Source organism: Poecilia mexicana, unplaced genomic scaffold (assembly GCF_051168715.1).
Source record: "Poecilia mexicana isolate PSO_F unplaced genomic scaffold, ASM5116871v1 scaffold_21, whole genome shotgun sequence".
In the NCBI taxonomy this organism is placed as follows: domain Eukaryota; kingdom Metazoa; phylum Chordata; class Actinopteri; order Cyprinodontiformes; family Poeciliidae; genus Poecilia; species Poecilia mexicana.
The window spans coordinates 1,464,303-1,487,478 of record NW_028263390.1 but is presented as its reverse complement, the minus strand read 5'-3'; positions in this window follow the sequence as shown (position 1 = coordinate 1,487,478).

Below are 23,176 nucleotides of genomic sequence, written 5' to 3'. Positions count from 1 at the left end.
CTCTGTGCTGTCCTTGAGTCCAGCTTTCTCCAGCCATTGGTAGGATTTCCTGATATCAGCCACTTCAGTTATTTGTCGGTGGTACATCCCATGTAGGGGCTTGTCTTCCCATGATGGTTCCTCCAGCACCTCGTCCTCTGTTCCCCATTGCCTGAGACATTCGCTGAGTACATCGTCCGTTGAGGCTTTGTCCTTGATGTATTTATGTATCTTGGATGTTTCATCCTGGACAGTGGCTCTCACACTCACTAGTCCTCTGCCTCCTTCCTTACGGCTTGTGTACAGTCTCAGGGTGCTGGATTTGGGATGGAACCCTCCATGCATGGTTAGTAGCTTCCGAGTCTTAACATCCGTGGCCTTTATCTCTTCCATTGGCTCCTTTCCTTGTGACCTCATCGAGGTTGCCATTTGCTTGTGGTATTCCCAGGTACTTGTAACTGTCTTCTATGTCTGCTATTGTTCCTTCTGGGAGTGAGACCCCTTCTGTGCGGACGACCTTCCCTCTCTTTGTAACCATCCGGCCACACTTCTCTAGTGTGTCAGTGCTGTAGATCCTGGTGGTGTGGATCAGTGAGTCGATGTCTCGCTCGCTCTTGGCGTACAGCTTGATGTCATCCATGTATAGGAGGTGACTGATTGTGGCCCCATTCTTGAGTCGGTATCCGTAGCCAGTCTTGATGATTTGGCTGAGGGGGTTCAGGCCTATGCAGAACAGCAGTGGGGACAGAGCATCTCCTTGGTATATGCCACATTTGATGGACACTTGTGCAAGTGGTTTGCAGTTGGCTTCAAGGGTGGTTTTCCACAGCCCCATCGAGTTTGCAATGAAGGCTCTTAGAGTCCTATTGATGTTGTACATCTCCAAGCATTCAATGATCCAAGTGTGTGGCATTGAGTCATAGGCTTTCTTGTAATCAATCCAAGCGGTGCACAGGTTGGTGTGTCGGGTTTTGCAGTCTCGGGCGACTGTGTGGTCTACAAGGAGTTGGTGTTTGGCTTCTCTGCTATTTATATGGATCATGTCAGGCCCTGGTGCTGTCCAGTTTTTCATACCTGAGACTCTTTCTTGGACATCTGCCACAGTGATGGTTACCGGGGCTTGTTCAGGGAGGTTGCTGTGGTCCTCTTGTAGAGAGGTTAGCCACTGTGCATTGCTGTTGTGGGACGCCTCCTTTTCCCATATGCCTTTCCAGTATTGTTCAGTCTCCAGCCTTGGTGGGTCTGCTCTGTTGTTATTACCCTGCCATTGAGAGTACACTTTAGCTGGTTGGGTGGAGAAGAGCCGGTTAATCCTTCTGGCTTCATTCTCTCTTGTGTATCTCTTTAGGCGGCTGGCCAAGGCTTGGAGCCTTTGTTTGGCTCCAAGCCTTGGCCAGCTCGAGTGCTGTACTTCTTAGGTACTGGTCTTTTCATTGCACCTCTTTGGAGCTCTGACAGTTGGCTCACTTCCCTCCTTGTTATCTTGATCTTAGCCTCTAACCGTCTTTTCCATGATGGATATTGGGTCTCATGCTCATAGCCGAGCATTTCAAGGATCACTGATGCTGAGTTGTATATCAGCTCATTGGTTTCTGTTATGGTGTTGGTAGGGATTGTTCTCAATGCTGCATTCACATCTTCAATGAGACTTTCTGATGGTACTTCACTCAGCCGTTGTAATTGGCGTCGGGGTTGCCTGGTGTTCATTCGGGCCACAATTCTTTCTCTCAGGTCAGTTGCTGTCTCGTTCAGCTTTGATAGTTCGTTCATTACTGGGGCTGCATACCCAGTCTCGTGGTGGAGAGTTGTAGTTAACTCCCCCCTGACCTTACATCCGGGCTCCTTCCTCTTGCCGTAGCATTTGTGTTGTATCTCGTCAATCTCAAGTTGTGATAGCAGTTGCCGTTTGCGGATGTTGGAACACTGAGCTACTAGTTGTTTGGCAGTCATTGTAGACTGTGGGTGTCGAAGTAACCATTCCACCCTCAGTCTTTGCATGTAGCCCCTCTGACTAGGGTTACTTGAGTAGTAGCATTCCAACAGATCCATGTTTTCGTCTCTCGCCCATTTCCGTCTTGTTCCAGTAGCCCATTTTTCATCAAGGTGCTCTGGTTCCCCAGCACCTGACGCAGACCTTGTTTGGCCGGGCGACGTCTGAGCCGGCATGTTATGCATATCAATGTCTCTCATGGTATGAGGTAGGCTATATAGCTCCAAGGGTCTTGCCTAGGGACCCACACTGCATAGCTCAATTGCACTGTTGTAACTTGCCCCAACCTGGATTCGAACCCCGATCTCCCGGGTGGTAGACTGGTGTCCACTCAACTACATTTCTACGAAATTCTAGAAAAATATTTACATAATTATGGTTAAACTTTAACAACTTCAAAACTAAAACTGAAACTATCTATATCCATAACAAATCCAGGGGCCTCATGCATAAAGCGTGCCTGCGCACAAAAAATGTGCGGTCCTATATTTTACGCAAAAGTCAGCATGTATTAAAAATTAAAAGTCCTTATGCGACCACTGCCATAAGGACTAAGGCCTCAATACATGGGTTATGGTATTAACATGGGTTAATACTGTAAAATACTGGGAGTTTTGGTTTACAGCAGTGGCGGAGCTATGGGCGGCATAGCTCCCCTATATGCTGCCTCCCAGATGGGAGGCAGCATATGACTTCAGGGATCCAACTCTTTATCATGACTGATGAGAGCTGGAGAAGGCAGGACTTTTCCTGTTGAGTATGATGCATGTAGGATTATAATAAAAAAAAAAAAAGAAAAAAATGCCCCAGTAGATTATGTAGCTAATAGTGAAAATTCAACCTGGAAGACTCCATCACCTCCGTTCGCCCATCGGCGTTATGCTCATCTCCGACCTCAGCTGGCGTGTTAAATCATCAATCAAGCTCTGCATAAAAGGATCCACACCGAAGCCGTCAGCCGCATTCAACCCACCACCGCCCCTTCTCCACCCACATCCTTCGGCTCTCCAGGATGGCACCCTTTCCAGACCTCCACCACCAGTGTCGGGCCCTGGGGGAGAGCATCCCTAATCGGTTATCGGGATGTTCATCGAGTTCACATCAAATCTCAGATCAGCTGCCGGGGCCCGAGCGCCAAGGAACTGTTATTCATTGCAGTCATTAAATCTTTTAATTGTTCCTTTTTCTTCGTCTGAGTCTTTCCAGATTGAACTATAGTGGGCTGGCTCCAATCATTGTTGACTCATGGTTGCTAAAAACTTTACAAGACAAATTGATTTTAGTGACATAGTGGGTGTAAAATATTGAATAAAAATGTTGTCCTACATGACTGGCTTGATTTTCACTCTTACATTTAACTTTATGACACATTAAATTACAAGTGGATCGTCCTTATTGTCTCCAAGTGCATTCTGGGTAAAGCTTGTCACCAGCCAACTAAGTTAACGTGAGTTGAGCTCCATGAAGCAGCAAAGTGAAAAGGATGGAAAAAAGAGAGCAAAGAAAAGCCAAAAACTGGAAGCTTATTTTGTTCCTCGTCTTGGAGATGAACCGGACCGAATCAGCAAAGGAGCCGGACTAGTTACAGGTACACTGATTGTATTAATCGAGCCGCCTAGCTCACAACCCTTTTTCTCTCTGTCGGTGGACAGCGCAGTGGTGGAGAAAGTACTCAAAAAATGTACTTAAGTAAAAGTACAAATACACAGACAAAAATGTACTCAAGTAAAAGTAAAACTACCACATTAACATTTGTACTTAAGTAGAAGTAAAAAAGTACTGGTTTTTAAAAATACTTAAGTATTAAAAGTAAAAGTACTTGCTGAATGCATTACCTAATCGCTAATATCATTAAGTGAACCAATCGTATTTAATTCTAATACATTAGAAATGTGTCATTTTAATGAACAATGCCATAGAAAAAGCATGTTTTTATTATGTTTACTCTCTGTAACATAGTTTAGACTTAGACATGTGATTCTATGCATCATAATTTCAGGAATGGAAACATCTTGTCTCCTGTCCTAACATAACATGAACTTCACATTTTTTTGCCACTAGTGGCATTTATTTTTAAAGAAATCCAACAGAAAGGGGATGGAAAGAAGGTGGGTGGGGGAGGACATGCAACCAAGGAGCCAGTAGCAGAGTTGTAGTCAAGACCACCGACCCAAGACCAAGTCAAGACCAGCACCCCGCGCTACGTGACACAAAAAAATTAAGTTTTACCTATCAAAATTGCTTCTCAAATTTATCTGAAAGATCCACATTCCCATAAAACACCTAGATATTAAATACTTAGAGCTGAAATAAATTTAATCAGTAAAGATCCATCCAGAAGAATCGGATCGTTCCTGAATGTCATATCAACGCAGACTTTGGTCACAGCATTGTCCCATATTTGCGACACCTCAGTCAACACCTCCACACAATAATTCAGTGCATGAGTGACAACTTTTTTTCATCGCAGATGCAACATATGTGTCTCTGTACAGCTAGCTTTGCTAGCATCACGTCCACAGATCTTACCTTTCTTTAAGCTTTCCTTCGAAGTGACGCTAAAAGTTGGACAAAGTCCCCACCGTCTGTGAAAGAGAAGCGCTGCTTATTTTACATGTCACCATATCTTATGATTTATGCAGCGCTATTATATTACTGACGATCAGACAGACATCTTCTCCCACTCAGAGGAAACCACTGCGCATGTCTGGAGCTCCGCGTGCGAGTAAAGGTGGAGGTGATGGGTGACAACAGACACTAAGTCACATTATTGCTTGGATTTTACGGCGCCACTTTAAGTCCTTGAACTTCACATTTTAACGGAAAAAAGCGCAATGCGACTTGGATGTAACGAGTAACGCAACGGTTTTGTAGAAATGTAGTGAAGTAGAATGTACAGATACTTACTGTAAAATGTAGTGGAGTAAAAGTAGAAAGTACCCATTATTAAATCTACTTAATAAAGTACAGATACACAAAAAATGTACTTAAGTACACTGGTACAGCGGTGATGTCAGGGACTGAAGGCTGAGTTATTGTTGCGCTTTTGACAGTTCGGGTTGAGCGCGTTTTTGAGCCAAGACAGCAGTATGGCGTTTATAGTTAAGGGTTCACATTGTAGCCGCTTGGAAGACCATCTTCCAGATGGTCCAGGTTGTGTGAACGGCGGCGCGCACGATCCTCGCCGAGTTACAAACATCCAGAGGTGCATGAGGTGCTGCGACAGGCTGCACATGTGGCGTGCGTAATTTTTTTTTATGGTGGAATTCTGGGAACCCCACAATGTAAAAAGATGTAGATTTTACTGTAAAACGCTGGGAGCTGGGGTTTGGTAAAATACCACCGTAAATTAGTGTTGTTGGAATGGTTCCTTTTTGCTGCTTTCCCCCTCTTTTACCACCATAGGGTGCCTAGAGGCGGTTCCCTCCCGAGGGCGTTGCCGTTGATTCCTGGATTCCTGCAGAGCTGCAAATAATCAGATCATCTGTCGGAGTATATGAGGATGGAGCTGCCGACACTTCAGATCCAGAGTGTTAGCCAGTATTTGGTACTCCAGTCCTCCATGCTTCTCACTGTGATCTCCTGTTGTGGACTTCAAGTGATATCTCTTTGTGCTTCTTCCTCAGGTTATTCCTCGTGATGCTGTGGACCCACTGGCTGCCAGAGTTCCACTGATACCTCCGCAGTAAACCAACCCTATTTGGATTACCCTGTTGTCAGTCTTACTCGCTCCTCACCTTCTGTGATCCAAAGCTTACCTGTCCGCTCTCCACCGCAGCCTCTTCGTCAGTCAAGCAACAACCCTCCACCTGAACCAAACCCCGGTAGCCACAGTGATTTTTACCCCCGGACAAGACCTACCTCTACCCAAGACCAGTCCGTTTATTCTGACACTGCCATCTTCAACGACCCCTGAACTCAGCATCTCTCTTTTATTACCTCCCAGTGCTCCAGTGATCCAGATTGCAGACTTTCCCCAGAACCCAATTTTTGATCATTATTTTGTGTTTACAATAAACCTATTTAACTGATTTCTGTTCTCCACCTGGTTTTCTGCATGTGGGTTAAGAAATTAGACTCCATTCTGACATACAGGTAAAATCTGGTTTTTTCTTTTATTTTTTTTCGCTTTACGGTAAAACACTGGTTGCTGGTAAAACGCCAGCAGCCGGGGTTGCCGAAATTCAACCGTAAAAAAACAATTACGGGTAAATTCTTTTTTGTTTGTTTGTTTGTTTTACGGTAAAATGCCGGCAGCCGGGGTTGCCGAAATTCAACCGTGAAAAACAATTATGGGTAAAATTGTTTGTTTTTTTTGTTTGTTTGTTTTATGGTGGAATTTCGGCAACCCCAGCTGTCGGCGTTTTGCCGTAAAATCTACGTTTTAGTTTTTACAGTGTAAACGATTAAACTTGAACTGCATTCATCCTCAGACAATAAGCTAACACGCACACAAAATAAGTAAGATAAAAATAGAAGTATGTGAAAACCTCGCTCGAATTTAGTACTTTATCTCAGTTTTTGTCTCATAAAGGTGTAACGCATTGGTCCGTGAGCCAAAGGGCATGAATTGCATCTGCGGGGTAATTTCATTCTCACTAAAAACAGAAAACAGGGTTGGATCAGCAGGTTTGAGTTAATCTGCTCAAACCTCAAAATAATCAGCAGGTTTGATTATTTTTTAGGTTGTGTTGTGTATGCAATCACACGTATATAAGTAGCTGCGCAAAGGTGAGCCGTAATTGTGGAACTTTGGTTCTGATGGAGAACATCCCCAATGGAAGGATTCAGAGGCAGCGTTTGTTCAGAGATCTTATTGATCTTCTGGGAAATGATGATGGTTTGTTAGTGTTTAGATTGCTCAGATTGATCATCCTGGACAGGTTGCCACTCAAAATATCCCCATTCATTAAACACAAAGAAAGCAAAGTAATAATACTTACACCAGCACACACTCCTTTGTTTTTATTGATCTTACGACGGTTGAGCTGCAAATGCGGTCGTGCAGAAGCTTTGATCCAAGATAGGCATTTCGTATCAGATTTGGGAAATCTGTGAATTTTATTTCCACAAATACCATCAGGATACCTGACATCGCTTGTACAGATTCCCCACTGACAGTGGAGAACTATTCTTATTTGAGTTCTGTCGCAAAAACTTTGATTGTGTAGATTGTGGTCTGCTAGTCCACAATCTACATTAGCATGTGTATACTACTTTAGCTTTTGTTTGTGAGATGGTCAAGCACGTGGTAGCTGCGCATTGATGTCAAATGGGCATTAGCCAATGAAACGCGGACCCTGTGGTAAGGTCCATTGCAGTACTTTCACAATCAACATCTTGCTCCCAAAGCAGTATGCACATGAGGAGAATTTAATTACAGAGTATAGACTGCCCCCATCACACTCAAGCGCACTTGCGCACGCACACACACACGCACACAAAAAGGGTGCAGTGGCATTCCTGCACTCAGTGACCTTCTTTAGGTTCTTTTAAGAAAAGCGGGTGACTGAAGTTGGGTGGTGGAAAAAGGGGGGAAATAAGTTTGAGGGCTCATGAAAGAGTCCACAGAAGCAGTGCACTAGTCTTCCCACCCACTGCCCAAACTGCTGACATATGGTGGGTTCCTGTGGCATGAACTCTAGTAATGTTTCATTAAAATATGCCTTTGAAATGTTAGGCACCCTATGTGTCCTTTTGAGTAACTAAGGGTGCATTCACATCAACCCTGTCTTGTCCTGTTTGATTCAAACTCCAGTTTGATTAAACAAAGAAAGTCTGGTTCATTTGGGGAGATGTGAATGCTCAATGACACTGATACAGACCAAGAAAACAAACTCTGGTCTACCTACAAACCTAGAACTCAGTTCAGTTGAACCCTGTTGCAGTTCAAATCCATATGTGAATGAAAGCAGGCCAGAGACCACTCATAAAGCTGGAACTAAACTATAGTGCAAGGCATTCAGGGTAACCAAAACGTGATCCTATGCCAAAGACAAGAGAGAAATCCTACAACTGCTAAAATCTGACACCACTCCAGTTTTGTTTACATTATGTAAAGAAGGAATTTGCGCTCAATGTCATCTTGGGAGGTTTTTGTGTTGTTTCCTTCAGTGGTTTTTGGTGCAATGCCACCGCAGCTGAGGGGGGAATATGTTTTTTATATAAAGGGTTTGTGTCATGATTCGTGGTTGTGAGTGGTGAGGGAGACGCCGGTGAAACCAGGTAGTCATGATGAAAATAAACATATCCCCTGTGCTGCCAGTGATTTCGGATTTTGTTCATCCTCCTGGTTCTTCATTAAATCTTTATTTTCATCATGACTACCTGGTTTCACCGGCGTCTCCCTCACCACTCACAACCACGAATCATGACAGAAGGACCCGACCAGAGAAGAGGTGAGGACGCCAGCGTGTGGGGAAGCGATGCTTGGATCCAGCAGCAGCTGGAGTTGGCTCAATGGGATCTCTACAAGGACGTGGAGATCTTGCCTTCTCCGCTGCTCCTAGAGGAACTGGGTCTCGCCTCAGACCTTGACGCACCCAGGAGACGCAGGCCACGACGGAGGCAGCGGCGGGGATCGAGAACAGAGGAGTTCTGTGGCGATGCTCCAGTCAGCCATAATCCCTGGTTACTCACCTGGCGATCTGTCCGCCAGGAGTCGGACCCCGCCATTACTGCCGCCCTGAGCCTTGCATCTTAGCAACATGTGGTTTAATCTCATACTACATCCAGTTATCCAATAATACATATCATAGAAACCTGACTGCGTGACTATGTCTTTCTGTTTGTTCACATGCACTTTTGAAGCCTATATGAAATCTGAGAGACTGTTGTGAATGGTGGTGAGCAGCCTCCCTGAGGCCCCGCCAAGCTCACAGTAACTGATGTAATCAAACACACTTGGTTTAACGTCACATGCTGCCTTGTTGTTGACAATAACATTACATATAGGTCTTATCCTCTGCTTGGATTTGCCACACTCCTTAGCCAGCAGATTCATGGAAGTACTTGTTGACTGGGGTGGAGAGGGGAGGGTGTCTGGGCCCCTCATGAATCGCTGTGAGATGAGTCATTCCAGCTCTCGAGGCAATGACTCTTTGACCGATCTGTCTTTCGTTCTGAGCGGGGCTTTTTTATGTGTGTTGCTGGATTAGCTTTGAGCACTTTTCTTATGAGTCATAGCTTTGAGTGCAAGCAGGACTGTACTTGTATCAAGTTTGCACATGGTGTGAATCCAATGGATTTTTCTAGGTGTAAACTGTCATGAAAATCTCATGAAATTCTTAAATTGTTTGATACAGAAAAAACTTTAAGGTTTTCACACATTTAAAGTTTCATGGCTGCTTTAGCAATGACTAATAATGATCATTGCTCTGTAGAAATGGGCAATCTGTAGGAATTTTGCAGGCAAGATTATATGACTGATGTGACACATGGTTGTCAATACAGCAGTGGCCGGTGGTTTTACTTGACATGATCACCTAGGAAGATCTTTGATAAATGCAACACTAATGAACACATTCATTTCTATTTATCCTGGTGATCAAATGACACCAGTGTTGCAAATAAAGCATCCAAAACGATCAATTGACCACACTGATCTGATTGTTCAGCTACTGGCATGTTATTTATAATATTTGAAGTTTTACCTGTTTTCTTTAATGGAACAGTGTTTATAAATATTTGATCAGCACGTGCTGCTTTTTATTTTTCCATATTTCATCAGAGTAACTAATGGAGCATGATGAGGGGACAAGGCAGTAACCTGATGCCTTTGCAGTTGAATCCATAAGTTGCGTTGAGCTGTGAGTTGCGTCATGAACAGGCCTCCATGTTGGCTGAGAACCTGGCTGGTTTCCATAGATGATGGCTGTTGGATCTCTGTGAAGATTTGTTCTATTTTAGGGGCAGTATTTCCTGTCGAATGCAAACTAGTTGATTTTATGTGAGTAGATTGAATCAGAACATTTGATGGTCACTTGGATTCTGGTTGCTATGGTAATTAACTGTTGAGGGGAAGCTCATCTTCCTGCACATCAAACTTCACCAAAGTATGGTACACATCTGGTAATATATTATTATTACTGTATAATAACTTAGTTGCCATTTTGAACTTTATGGGCCCAATATTCTATGTCAGCATAAATATGTTAGAAAATGTAGTGTAATCAAAATGTTAGTTCAGATTTCTGTGAATCAATATTGATCTGCGATGTTTTAAATCGCAATTCACAACATGAGTGTGCCACTGCAAACACGCATATTGTAACACCCACTTCATTTTAGTCCTTGAAGCATTACTTGTATATGGCACTTATATGTCTGGAATGAATAAAGTTATTAGTTATTAGTTATCTGAAAATAATTATCACGGTTATTCACTGGCTAACTTTTGGACACACCATCTACTTCAGGATTCTTCTTCTTTTGGCGGTTTTCTTTTCTCACATGACTGAATAATTTCTAATGAAAATCACATCGCTATTCTGCAGCCTGTGAGCATCATTCAGTTCATGTACTGAACATTCCCATAGAATTCAAAATGACTGACTGGTGCTTCATGAGGTTTACTGCTTTCTGTCATTTCTTCCTCTTTTGCAGTCAGAATTTCAGTGGTTTGTGGCTCATTAAAGAGTTAGTGTCCTGGTTTTGTTAAAAATATATATTTTAATACAATAAAACATAAATGGGGAGAGCTGAACAGATCCAGGGTGAAAATGGCTGATGATGTAAAGAGGTGAAGGCTGTGTGAAGTTCACAGGTCATGTTGAGGGATGCAAACTCTGTACTTTAAAAGCAGGTTCTATTCTCACTGCATTATAATAACACCCCATTACAATGCAGATGATGCGCAGAGGTTCTAAACATGCAGATTAAAATAGTGTGATAAGCAAAACTGCAATTAATTCTGTCGCTATGTGTATGTAAATAATATTTAATCTTAATGGAAATAGTATTTATGAGGTGGAGGAATGATCACATTATTCTTTGTCATTTTGCTTCCATATATTTATCCCCTGAGGTCATTTTACTTTCAGACAGTCGTTAGGGGAGAGCATCTAAAAGTTTCTACAAAAGTTTTGGGACATGACTGGTTAAGAAATTAGACTCTAGTGACATGTTTCATACAAACATCCATCCATCCATTTTCTGTACACCCTTGTCCCTTGGTGGGGTCGGGAGGGTTGCTGGCGCCTATCTCTAGCTAACGTTCTGGGCAAGAGGCAGGGTACACCCTGGACAGGTCGACATCCTGTGTGTGTTGCAGGGCAACACACAGAGACAGACAGAACAAACAACCATACACACACACACACCTAAGGAGAATTTGGAGAGGCCAATTAACCTGACAGTCATGTTTTTGGACTGTGGGGGGAAGCCAGAGAGAACCCACACATGCACAGGGAGAACATGTATGCAAACTCCATGCAGAAAGAGCCCGGGCTGGGAATCGAACCCAGAACCTTCATGTTGCAAGGCAACAGCTCTAACCCAACTGCACTACTGTGCAGCCCCTCATACACACATATTTCAGGAATATTTTACATTTATGTTCCTTTTATCAACTTTTTCTATAATAAAGACCCCTATACAGATGTCTGCTTGCAGTGAGACATGTTCTGCTGAAGGCTTCTTTCTGAGATATAACTGTTTTTAACTTCCTACCGTTACCAAGTGCATGCATGATGTATTGTTGGCTAACTGCAGTCACTACAGATTGAAAACTTTGTCAGTAAGTGTTGTTAAGTGAATTTGACTGAATTAGAATAGATGTAAATCATTTTGCATCTGCTTGTGTTTGGATTCAGTGTTTCTGTGTGGATTTAGTCTGTTGATCTTATAAAGTACATTAAGACGACACTTATTAAGCACTATGGAATGGAATTTATTTTCCTGTTCATCCATATTTCTTTGGAAAAATTTCAACACTTTAAAATTGTTCAAACAATACCTGATTGCGTGAAAAATAAACAAACCAAAAGACACTTGGGCTGTGAATATCTGCTAGAGATATAAGAGCAGCTGCTAAACAAGAGAGGTGCAGGAAGACACCTTACTGAGGCTGTTCTTAGCAGTTCATGTTTGGGTTGGCAGAGTGGAAGAAGCTGCAGGGTCAATCCCTGCCTCCGGCTTAGCTCAGGATCCCTCAGATAGACTGAGCTGCTTGGAGCTCTCCGCATATCTCACATATTGAAAGGTAAAAAGCCTAAACCTCCATATTTGACAAGCTGTCATTGTGTGTTAGTCATGTGTGCAGTAGTGTACGTGCAAGCATGTATGTGGGCGGTGAGCTACAGAGTTCATACGGGAGGGAAGCCAGTTTCTTGCCACATAAACACAACCATCATAGTTTTCCACAAGCAGAAAAAAGCTGTACAAATCCGAGGGACAAGTGTCCAGAGAGGAAGCCTTTGTTTACTGGCTACTGGCTGCTGAGGTTTGGCAACTGCTCTGTAAATCTGAGCCCTAAGTTTAACCACAGCAGCAAATATAACAGTTAATGACCGAGTCTCACAAGTCAGATTGTGTTCACAGAATGGCTCTCTGGTCTGCAAAAACACAACATAAGTGATTATGGTGAACAACAAGTTAATGAGTAATTTATGGCTTTATTTATATAACAGTATTTTTGTGCAAATAATATTTAATCTAAATGAAAATAGTATTCATGGGGTGGAAGAATGATCAAACTTGAAAATCTTTTTCTCACCTCACATCATTCTTTTGTCATTTTGGTTCCACAAATTTCTCTCCTGTGGTCATTTTGCTTTCCAACAGCATCTAAAAGTTCCTTTAAAAGTTTGGGACATGACTGGTTAAGAAATCAGACTCTGGTGACATATTTCATACAAACAGACACAGAGGGTTAGATTATGTGAGAAATTCCAGGGACATTTTAAGAGCACAAAATGTATCCCACCTTTCTGTAATCATTAAGATGCTTCTTAAGATTAAATAAAATATTCAAAGATTGATGTTCTTTTCTCACTCTTATTTTTCATATGCTTAACTTCAATTGTGGTGCAGCCAAAAACCAACACATGACATACACAGGAATGTATTCAACCCCATCTTACCTGCACAAGGTCCATTTTACTGTTTCCAAATATGCCATTGAATCAAAATCTAGTTTTATTCAATGGAGATGAATTTATTTATTCTTTCTAAATCAATACACAAATTGATAAAACAAATAAAAGGCATGCCCTCTTCAGGTGAGTAAACAGACGTTTCCAGCCCACCGGTTCTGCAGGCTGTTTACACAGGGAAGAGACGAGGATCTAACTAAGCTGCTTGTCCTGAAGTCTAAACAGGTGAAATCCTTTAAGACGGCCCGATCACCAGGTGACAGTCGCCTGTCTGTCAGTGCTCTGACTCCGCTTAGCGATGGATTGGAAGTAAACAAACAGGAGTGAAAGGGGTGTGAGAGATGAGTCATCAATTCTGGGCTGCCTGTGCTGTCTGCATGCCTCAGTCTGCTCAACATCCGCTCCCCTGAAGGCCCTCATCACCACAGGCATACTTCAGCAATTACCTCCTCGCCCACACACTGTCAGTCACATGGGCTGTAATAACAGGCTGTCGCACTGTCCTACTCCAAACCCGCTCACCAGAACTCTGCAGCCACACACACATACACACACCCACGCCACACAGCGTACAAATTCTGATTGCCAAGGCGACACATGCTGCTATAAAAATGGTATTATTTCAAAAGGATTTCAGAAGTTTGAACATTATATTTTTTCTTCATATTCATAATATAAACAGTATGTTAATAAACATTAACAAGAATTCTGTAATCCTAAACATAAACTGATGGATGAAATTTTATTAAATCTAATTCTAAGTATAAATATTCAAAAAGTGATAAATCCATCATGCAGTACGATGCCAGATGGAAACTCCAGTTATGCCAAAAACAGAACAGTTTCCCTTGTGTTGATCCCAGGGGGATCAGGGGGGTTGACAGTTTATTGTCAACTGTTTATTGCCAATAAACAGTTCATTATTTCATTACTTTGGCTGAATCATGATAAACTGCCACCTTATGCCTTATGTAACCTGCACAAAATAATCATATTTTATTTTGGCGGGTCAAAGTGACGGCCCACTTTAAGTTCCGGGTCATAGGTTAATTCGGATCTCCATTGTTGTGTGCTGCTGTCGCTGTGGCTAGCTGCTCGTCTTGGCGTTTGGAAGAATACGACTGGATCGAGGCTTAACAACACAGCCGAAGGATTTAATTGGGTGTTTTCTATCTACCGCTCGACGGTGAGTGGTTTGTTTTAAGTACTTTAGGTTTTCTTTTTAATAGAAATGCGGTGGCGACACACCCACTCAATTTATGTGTTAATGGTTGAAAATTGGTGCTATTGACTAAAAGGTCATTCGTTTTTTGTTAATTTTGTGGCCGAATAGATTATATATTGTCAAAATATTAAATAGGCCCTTTGATTTTTGTAAATTTGTCCTTTTAGGATAGTTTTAGTTACTTCTCATTTATTTTGTTGACGGCCTATAGAAATCTGGGTTTGGTTAATTTTTTTTTGAGCTGCGCAACGAAACAAAAGAAAAATAGGAAAACAATTGTTTGAAATAATACAGAAGTCGATTAAGTTTAATTGACACTGCTGCCAATTAAACTTGGGTACAACTTGAAAGTGCACTTTAATTTGAATCCAACTTTAATTTGAATCTGTAAACTTGATCGCGATCTTTAATTTGAAATTCATTTCAAAGATTCATGAGAAATACTCTATGGAATATAGCTAATTTTTTTTTTTTTTGTAATTATTGAATGTTTAGTTATTTTGGATAATAGTTTAACCCTGTTTGAATGTGAAAGCTAATTTGTTTTATTTATATTTATGACCTTGTTTAGGTCAGGGTTTTTTTTCCACCCCCTGTGTCAACCCAGGATGGCGAGCTAAGGATCACCGCAGCTTTACTGTAGGAGTTAAATGAACCAAGCTACTTTCTCATTCTGGATCTATTTGCACTGGATCATGGACAAAAAAACAGTCAGATAATTGATTGATGGACCATTAATCACCCTGGACTCACAAATGGACTCAAAATAGAAAAAAACTCTTGGGTGTCATCAGGGTTTATTGTTTTTGTTGTCGTTTTGTTTTTTTCCTGGTTGTGTCTTTTGGTTATATTCATAGCAAATCACTGTTATTATAAATATCATTATTATTATTGCATATCTTCCTAAATATATGAAAAAAAACACAAGCTTGAATACAATAACTTCAATTTACTTTCTGTCTGTGTTTTATTCACACACACGGGCTCCATAGTCGAACCTATTTGAGTGCCTATTATTATATTTGGCTGTAGTCAGGCACCTAGCCTTAATTAGCGTTACACTTAGAAATCAAAACTAGCTTAACTGCTACATTGCTTTCATAGGCTTAGCTCTTTTTTCTGTTGAAGGTAGCCAATGTTTCAATTATATTTAGCTCTCTAACTCTTACTTTAATAAGAAGAGTTTGAAACGGGAGTGAGCTGAGCGTTAGTACGGAGCCGAGAGCAGAGGAACTATTGCAGCTGACAGTAAAAAAAAGAAATAAAGTATGCCTTTATTTCTTACCATCTTCAACGTAGAGCATTTGAAACCACAAAATAAAATATGAATATTTTTCTAGAAAACTCTGATGTTGACCTTTAAGTTTAAGTTATGATACTTCTCAAACATTCAATTCCTACATATTTATAGGTTTTAACATGCCCCCCCCTAAAAAGACAAACGTTTAAAGCAACTTAAGTTATAATTTAAATAACACATGAGAACATTGAGAACCACTGCAATAAATCAATATTTATGAGGAATTTTATTAAGTGGAGTTACTTATTAAAACTTGTTTTTATTTAGAGGCTTACGTTTTTGTAAAGGTATAGCAGAGATTAGATCTTTGACTCTGAACCAAACTCATCTAAGCAACATTTGAATCTTAGTTTGATTTCTATGGGTCTCAACAGGTTGTTTACTGAGAAAAACACTTTTGTCATTCATTGCTACTTGTCATTTTTGGTGGTGCAGCTTGACCACACAAAAAAAATTAAACCACATTTTATGTTACATTTTACTGTAACTTTGCTGAACCCCCCTCCCCAAAATTGCTCTTAAAATATTTCCCAGTTTATGGTCCCCCCCATAAATGAGATGGGATTTACGCCCTTGGTTTACAGGTGTCTAAATACTTGGGGCAGCTGTGCCTCCTTATGCCTCTGGCCACTGAGACATCTACCCACCGGCCAGAGTAGACATCTTGCAATTGCACAGTTGTTAGTTTGATTCCAGATTCCTCCTGTTGCAACCCGAAGAGTCCCTGAGCAAGGGACTTAACCCTGAGTTAAGAATAGGTGTCTGAATGTGAGTATGACTGGATAAATGTATTTCTAGTGTAAATATTTGACCATAAAGTTTTGATTTGAATTCAACTCATTTACCATCTATCAAAACATTTAGCCAGAATGTAAAAGTGGTGTGAGTGTCATACATCACTGCTGCTTCAACAGGACTAAAGAGGAAAGTTACCCACCTGCTGGCATTCCAATACACTAAACTAATTCACTATTGGCAGCATTACTACGCAAATAGGAGTTGAAACATTTTATAGTTCTGGAGCAGATGAATACTAAGCAGGAAAATCAAATATGAAAAGTATTTCATATTTGCCATCACCCTGTTCATGACCTTGTGAAGATGCTGACTTAAGCATCTTAACATGAAACGCATCCTGTAAAGGCATAGGCTAAAAGGAGGCTCAAGAAGAAGAAGTCATTACTCCTGAGCAACACAAAAAGTTAGTTTGGAAATGTAGTCAGACCTTAATGTCTGAGATGTTCTGTGGTCTGATGAAGCTAAAATTGAGGGGTTTGAATGTGAAGACTGATGTTACATTTGTAGATAAACAGAGGAATCTTACAAGCCTGATAACTCTATCCTAACATGTTGTACTGTTCTGTTGCAGCAGGGATGAGCGCACTTCATAAAATAAAACCATGAGGAAAGAACATTATGTGGAAAATATAGAAGCAACATCTCAGGACATGCGCCATAGTCTTCCAAACGGACAGCAACCTTGAAGATACCACACACTTCGATACAAACTGACAGCAAAATTAATGTTTCAGAGTTGCCATCACAAAGCCCTGGGCTTAATCTCCCACAACATTTTTAAGCAGAACTTAAAAATGTGTGAGCAAATGTCTAAAAGCCTGACTCGGTTCCATTAGTACTGTCAGGAGGAATGGGTAAGAACTCCAGAAAACTTTTGTAAGAACTGTGTGGAAGAATGTTCAGCACAAGGTCCAAGTCAGACAGTTCAAATGTAATTTTACTTCCAATCTAATGGTCTCTGCTAGACATGTAGATGGTTGATAGTGCCATCCCATCCCTCTGTCTCCACAAAAAAATGAAAAGAAAATCCTGAAAATGTTGGTCTATATCCTCATCCTGTCTCCTACAGTCAGTATCACCTGCTAAAGGAAAATACTTTGATAGCATAACCTCACAGTGGTGTGAGTAGAACTGACCCCAGGGAAATGGTGCTTATTAAAGGCCTCCATATGCTTGTGCATATATTATCATGTTTTTTTAACTGACGGTGTATAAAAAGCAAAAAGTGTCATATAGCAAATAGACTGTGGATAAGGCATTTTATTCTGTGCTATTAGCCTCATCACTTCCCAATGTCAGAGCATCAGGCAAACAAGGTCCTCATCTCACCATTAACACACACACATACTTCACCTCTTACTCATACAGTTTGTTAGCATGAGGCAGCAACAAGCTGGCAGCTGCTCAAAGGTCAACACAAGTGCATGTCACTTTGTCAGCAGAAACACAAATACATAACATGTGGGTGAGGGGAGGGCTGAGGTGGCGTGGTGGAATCTCACCTAAGTCAGGTGGTTTACGGTTAAGAGTGAAAACACAAAGCCCCCACGTTCCTCCTGAGATCCACATTGGAGTGAAACGAGAGTCAAAAGGTTTCTGTCTCTGTTTAGATTTTTTGCTTTTGTCACACATGAACAGGAATGCAGACACAGAAATGTACCGGTTGTCATGGTGCAGTGTCTGAACCCACCTGGCTCAGTGGAAGTGATGGACCATCCGGTCATCACTTCCATACAAGTGGTTGTTTTCAGAGAGAGAAGGTGGATGTGTCAAGTTGTGATATTGTCATGTTTGAAATAAACTCTTTTATTTCAAACTCTTTTATTTAAGCCCTGTTTCTATGGGTGTTTCCACACCTGACAGTCGGTTAGACCCAGTTCAATCAGGGGCTTAAACAGCAGCTGGTGCAGTTTGTTTCACAGAGCATTGTTTCAAACAGATCAAACTTTTAGAGAAACCTGCTTTCCATCTCACCTGTGGGGGCACTGCACTAAAAACCACCAAAGGAAACAACACAAAACCTCTGAAGAAGACAAATTCCTTCTGCATGAAATGCAAGAAAAAATGTAGCTAGCCATAGCTAGCTAGCATGTTTGTTTTGGTTGTACTTATGTCCAGCGCTGTAGTCCACTTCCTGCTTTTGGAGCAGTCTCCAGTTCACTTGGCGTTCAAGTATGCACTCAAACTACACCAGAGATCACTTCAGCTGAACCAAACCCTTTGGTTTGTAGGCAGACTGAGTTCGCTGCTTTGTTCATCAGAGTTTGATTACTCATTCACACCTCCACAACTGAACCAGACTTCCTAGGCAAATGGACTAAACAAGGTTGGTGTGTATTCAGCATACATTTCTCAGTGAGTAAGAGTCTTGTCAATCTGTTGGAAACATGCCACTTTGAATTCAACACTTTTGTTCTTCTAAATACCCTTTTCACTTTCTCATTATTATTAACTTGTATTTTCAAAAATGTCACTTTCAGCTGGTTTCAACATTTGTTTCGTAACTGACATTTTTGGGGTTTCAGCTAAACTCTGCCTACACCAGTGCACAGGTAAAACAGCCTCTCAACCTGCCTGTTTAAAACTGTCACATGGTTTTGTTCAGTGTGCTCAATGGTGGGTTTAAAGACAGACATCCAATCAAATCAGTATAAAGTAGTAATTTCATTGTAAAGCAAGGAACATTCAAAAAATGAGACCGTTTTCTCTATGAACATTTAACATAAAAAGTACATACATAAAATACAAAATAGGTAAAACAATAAATACACGTATTTATTGTTTTAACAGTACTTTAGTATTTGTGCTGTTAGTGGCAGCTGGATTATCACACTGAGACACAGTAGAGAAGGCCTGAAGTTGGAACACTTTTTGTTTTGGTTCTTCTAACTGATCACTGCAGCTGCTCAGACTTCTACATAGCAAAACCTACATGTGTTTACTGCAAGTGACACCAATACCTAACCGTGAAGGAACAACACAGACCTAATATGTTAATGTTAAATACAGGGTGTTCCTTTGTTATAACCTGCCTAATTAACTGTAGCAACTGGGGCAAATTGGGGCAATTGTGGCAGAGTGGGAAGATTAGTTGTTTTGCAATCTGAAAATTATAGGTCCGATTCCAACCTCCTGCTGTATCACGTTAATGTGCTCCAGGGAAAGGGATTAAATCTAGGCTGCTGACTGATCTGCATTCTGGCGTAAGCTCCTCCTCCTGCTGTCTCAACAGCTTGTACACATTGTTCTTTTAGAAAGTTCTGCCTGTCATTACATCTGATCTGATTCAAATGGTAAACTAAGTGTTTTTCTTCAGGCATTAAAAACAGAAGCTCTAAAACCAGTGACTAAAGACTGAACCATCTTCTCTTCAATGAAGATAGTATCTTAGTCCAGTTTCCATGCTGGTGCAGGTATTTTGGTCCCACAGTGCTGCAGTCGACTGTCGATCCTCTAATTCCATGACCGAGTCAGACTCTGGTATAGTATTTCCTGATTGGAGTCTTAGCTGAAGATCAGGGGCTTCTTTGTGTTTGTGAGGGTTCTACACAGGCCAGTCATAGAGACGCTGAATGGATTCCAAATATAATCTTAATTTATTACAAAAAAGTCCAAAAATAATTCAAAAATGCTGAATTGGGCACAAAACAGAGGTCAACATAACAAACTACAACTCAGGTAGTGACACAAAGAACTCAAGCACAAAAACTGACCTAACAAACAAGACATGAGGGGAACTTAAATAGTGGCTGATCAGACCACTGTTGACACACAAGGGGTAATTAAACATTCAAGAACTTAAACAAATACTGGTCAACACAATACTAAATCTTTAAATTAAATAAATACTATTAGAACTAAACTGCCAAAAAGAAGAAGCATTAAAGAAATAGTAAAATTAAACTAAAGAAAACTAAATTTCAAAACAAATGGAATTACCCGCTGAGGAAGTTTGCCAGCCATGTAAGGACAGCAATTAGCTGGAGCTCTTTTGAGTGACTCCAGCAGCAGCTCCAAAGGAAACTGGTTACTCAAAACAAATAAATTAATTTATTGCATTTAACAAAAATATAAAGAACTGACAGATAAAGTTAACTAAATGTGTGCACTGCAAATACTTAACTAAAGAGTTAACTAATGATAATTTTAAAAATACAAAATCTAAACTATTCACTAATCAATATGTAAACTAATGTTAAGGATGGACAGAAAACGATTGCCATTCAGATCTCTGTGTGACAGTAGGGTCAGCTGTCACAGTGTTAATAGGAAACGTTTCATCAGAAGTGACAAAAATCACATGTGGTGTTTACTCCAGGATTCCATCTTGGGGCCCCTCCTATTTAATATCTATATGCTCCCAGTAACTCATGTTATAACTACACAGATGATTTTTTTTGTCTACAAAATTAACATTTTGTAGCATGACCTCAGAGAGAATGCTTAATCTAAAAAACTATTTGAGGAGACTGAAATTAAACAATTTTGTAGAGAAGATTCGACACACTTCCTTCACCATGAAGGAAATTTTTCACACCGGTTAGTTGGGATGGCTTCCATTCTGTTAATAAATAAAATCATCATTGAAAATCCTTTTGTAAATACAAAAGGATTAACAAGTAAATACTTTTTAATTAACTAATTTGTCTATTTTCGTAGACAAATTATATTTTCTTTGACACAAAATATTGCAGATAGACAAAAAAGCTAAACTAGAAATCTGTCAGATGGTAAATCTTTTTTAGCAGGGTTAAATTCCTGGACTTTCCCTTTAAGGCTTCAGCAGCAGCCACAGCACTCAGTCACTCTCTTGTTTTATTTCATGTTAAGTTGTGTTACATTAGAGCTGGAGCAGTTGTTGATTGTCTCACCACTCTCTGTTTAACTAGTGCTTCTCTAAATGGACCTGCAGCAAAACTATGAATGGAGACTGACAGAGCTGATTGGCTTTCCAAATAGTAAATGAATACATGAGCCCAGTTAGCGTGCCCACTCTTATTGTTGCTAACTTGCAGTGTGTAATTACATAATACATGAAGTGGAGTAAACACAGAATCAGACGTGAAATCTAGAGACTGGTTTAAACAGTCAGCCTGTAAAGGGTCTGGCTCAGTTCTTAAATCACGGCTGGAGGCTCTGAGCATCAACCAGGGACTCACAGATTAATGGAATCCAAAGTGGCACAAGATGCAATTTATAGAACTAACATGCAAGATATAATGACCCAAATTCAGTCCATTATTAAAAACTACAACATCCCTTCCCCTCTGCTAGCCTATTTATGTCATCCAGTTTCCATGGCTACCATGCCATAGATAAAATCTAAAGCTCATGCAGTTTGCAACTGCAACATGAACTTTCCCTCCCAGAGACAGTAAAGAGGGATGACAGTCTGGCTTTGCTGTTCGTTAATGTAAAGCTGAGCAGGAAGCAGATCCTCATGTCTTCACTGTTCCTGGATCAGTTTAACGGAGCAACCTGATCCCAACAGGTTCCAGAACCCTCCGGATGTGATCCACTCTTCTGACACTTCTAGACTAAATGCTGCTGATGCAACGATTGAGATCATTTTTATGTAAATTACAGGAGTTCATCTGATTGGTCATAAAATGACAAACTGATCTTAAAGGTGTGTGTTCAGAAACACACATCAAACTATTTCAGGCCACAATAAGCTGTAATCACCAGTTCCATGTAAAGAAATAACTCACATATGCAAACACCTACAGTTAGAGGGCTGTTTTACTGAACGTTGAACCCAATATAGAACAGTTTCCTAGGAGCAAATTGTCTCCGTAGCAACAAGTAGAAAAAACAGCTAGGTGGAACATGAAATCTTCTTTCTACTTCTTGTACAATTTATGCATTTGTCACTTCTGTAATGAAGACTTCCTGAATGTTTGATTGTTTCTGACTCTCCGCAGCTCTCAGGTTTACCATGACAGGCCCAACTCCCACAGGTAGCCTGTGAGCAATCACAATATGCATGAAAGTGCCTGATATTGAATAATTAAAGAATGTTCTGGATAATCACCAGTAAGTGAGGATTTAGTACATTCTAAAGCCAACATAAACCACAGGTCTGTGGAAGGAAGCCTTGACAAAACCATATGGTTTCCCTTCAGCTTCCAGCGGACCAAACATCACAACCAAAGAGCCAGAGACAAAACTGGTATCACCACACACACACACACACACACAAACAATATCTTGCAGGAGAAGGAAGATGACTTCACTTCTCCACAATGAAGTGACTCATTGTTCCTCATTTAGCTGCTAAAACAACCAGTGGAAAGAAAGAAGCAAGCCTTTGTCAGCAGAACACAGAAAACCAAATGGAAATCAAAAGAGTGAGTCCAAACAGCAGAACAGTGAGAGCTGCTGGAGGATTCACTTTGATTCTACTGACTGATGCACTGAATATAGTCATAACTAATAAATTAGAATATTGAAAAAAATGATTTTATTTCAATAATTCTCAAAGAGTAACACAGCATACAGATTTATTCCACACAGAACAATGTTTCCAATAATTCATTTTTTAATTCTTATTTTCAACTAACAAGAACATAACATTAAAGATTAAATAATACATCAGATCAATAAAAACCGTTTTAATACAGAAATGTATATTTAATACCTGTTTAAAGTTTATTTTCAAAAGCTACTTTTGATCTGACAAACGAGCCTCAACAGAACCACAGTTCTGATTTATTGAATATGACTGCATGTGGTTCTTTGTGCAGCAGGAGCTCTGCAGCTTTAAGCTCCATTTCTTGATGTTTAGTGCC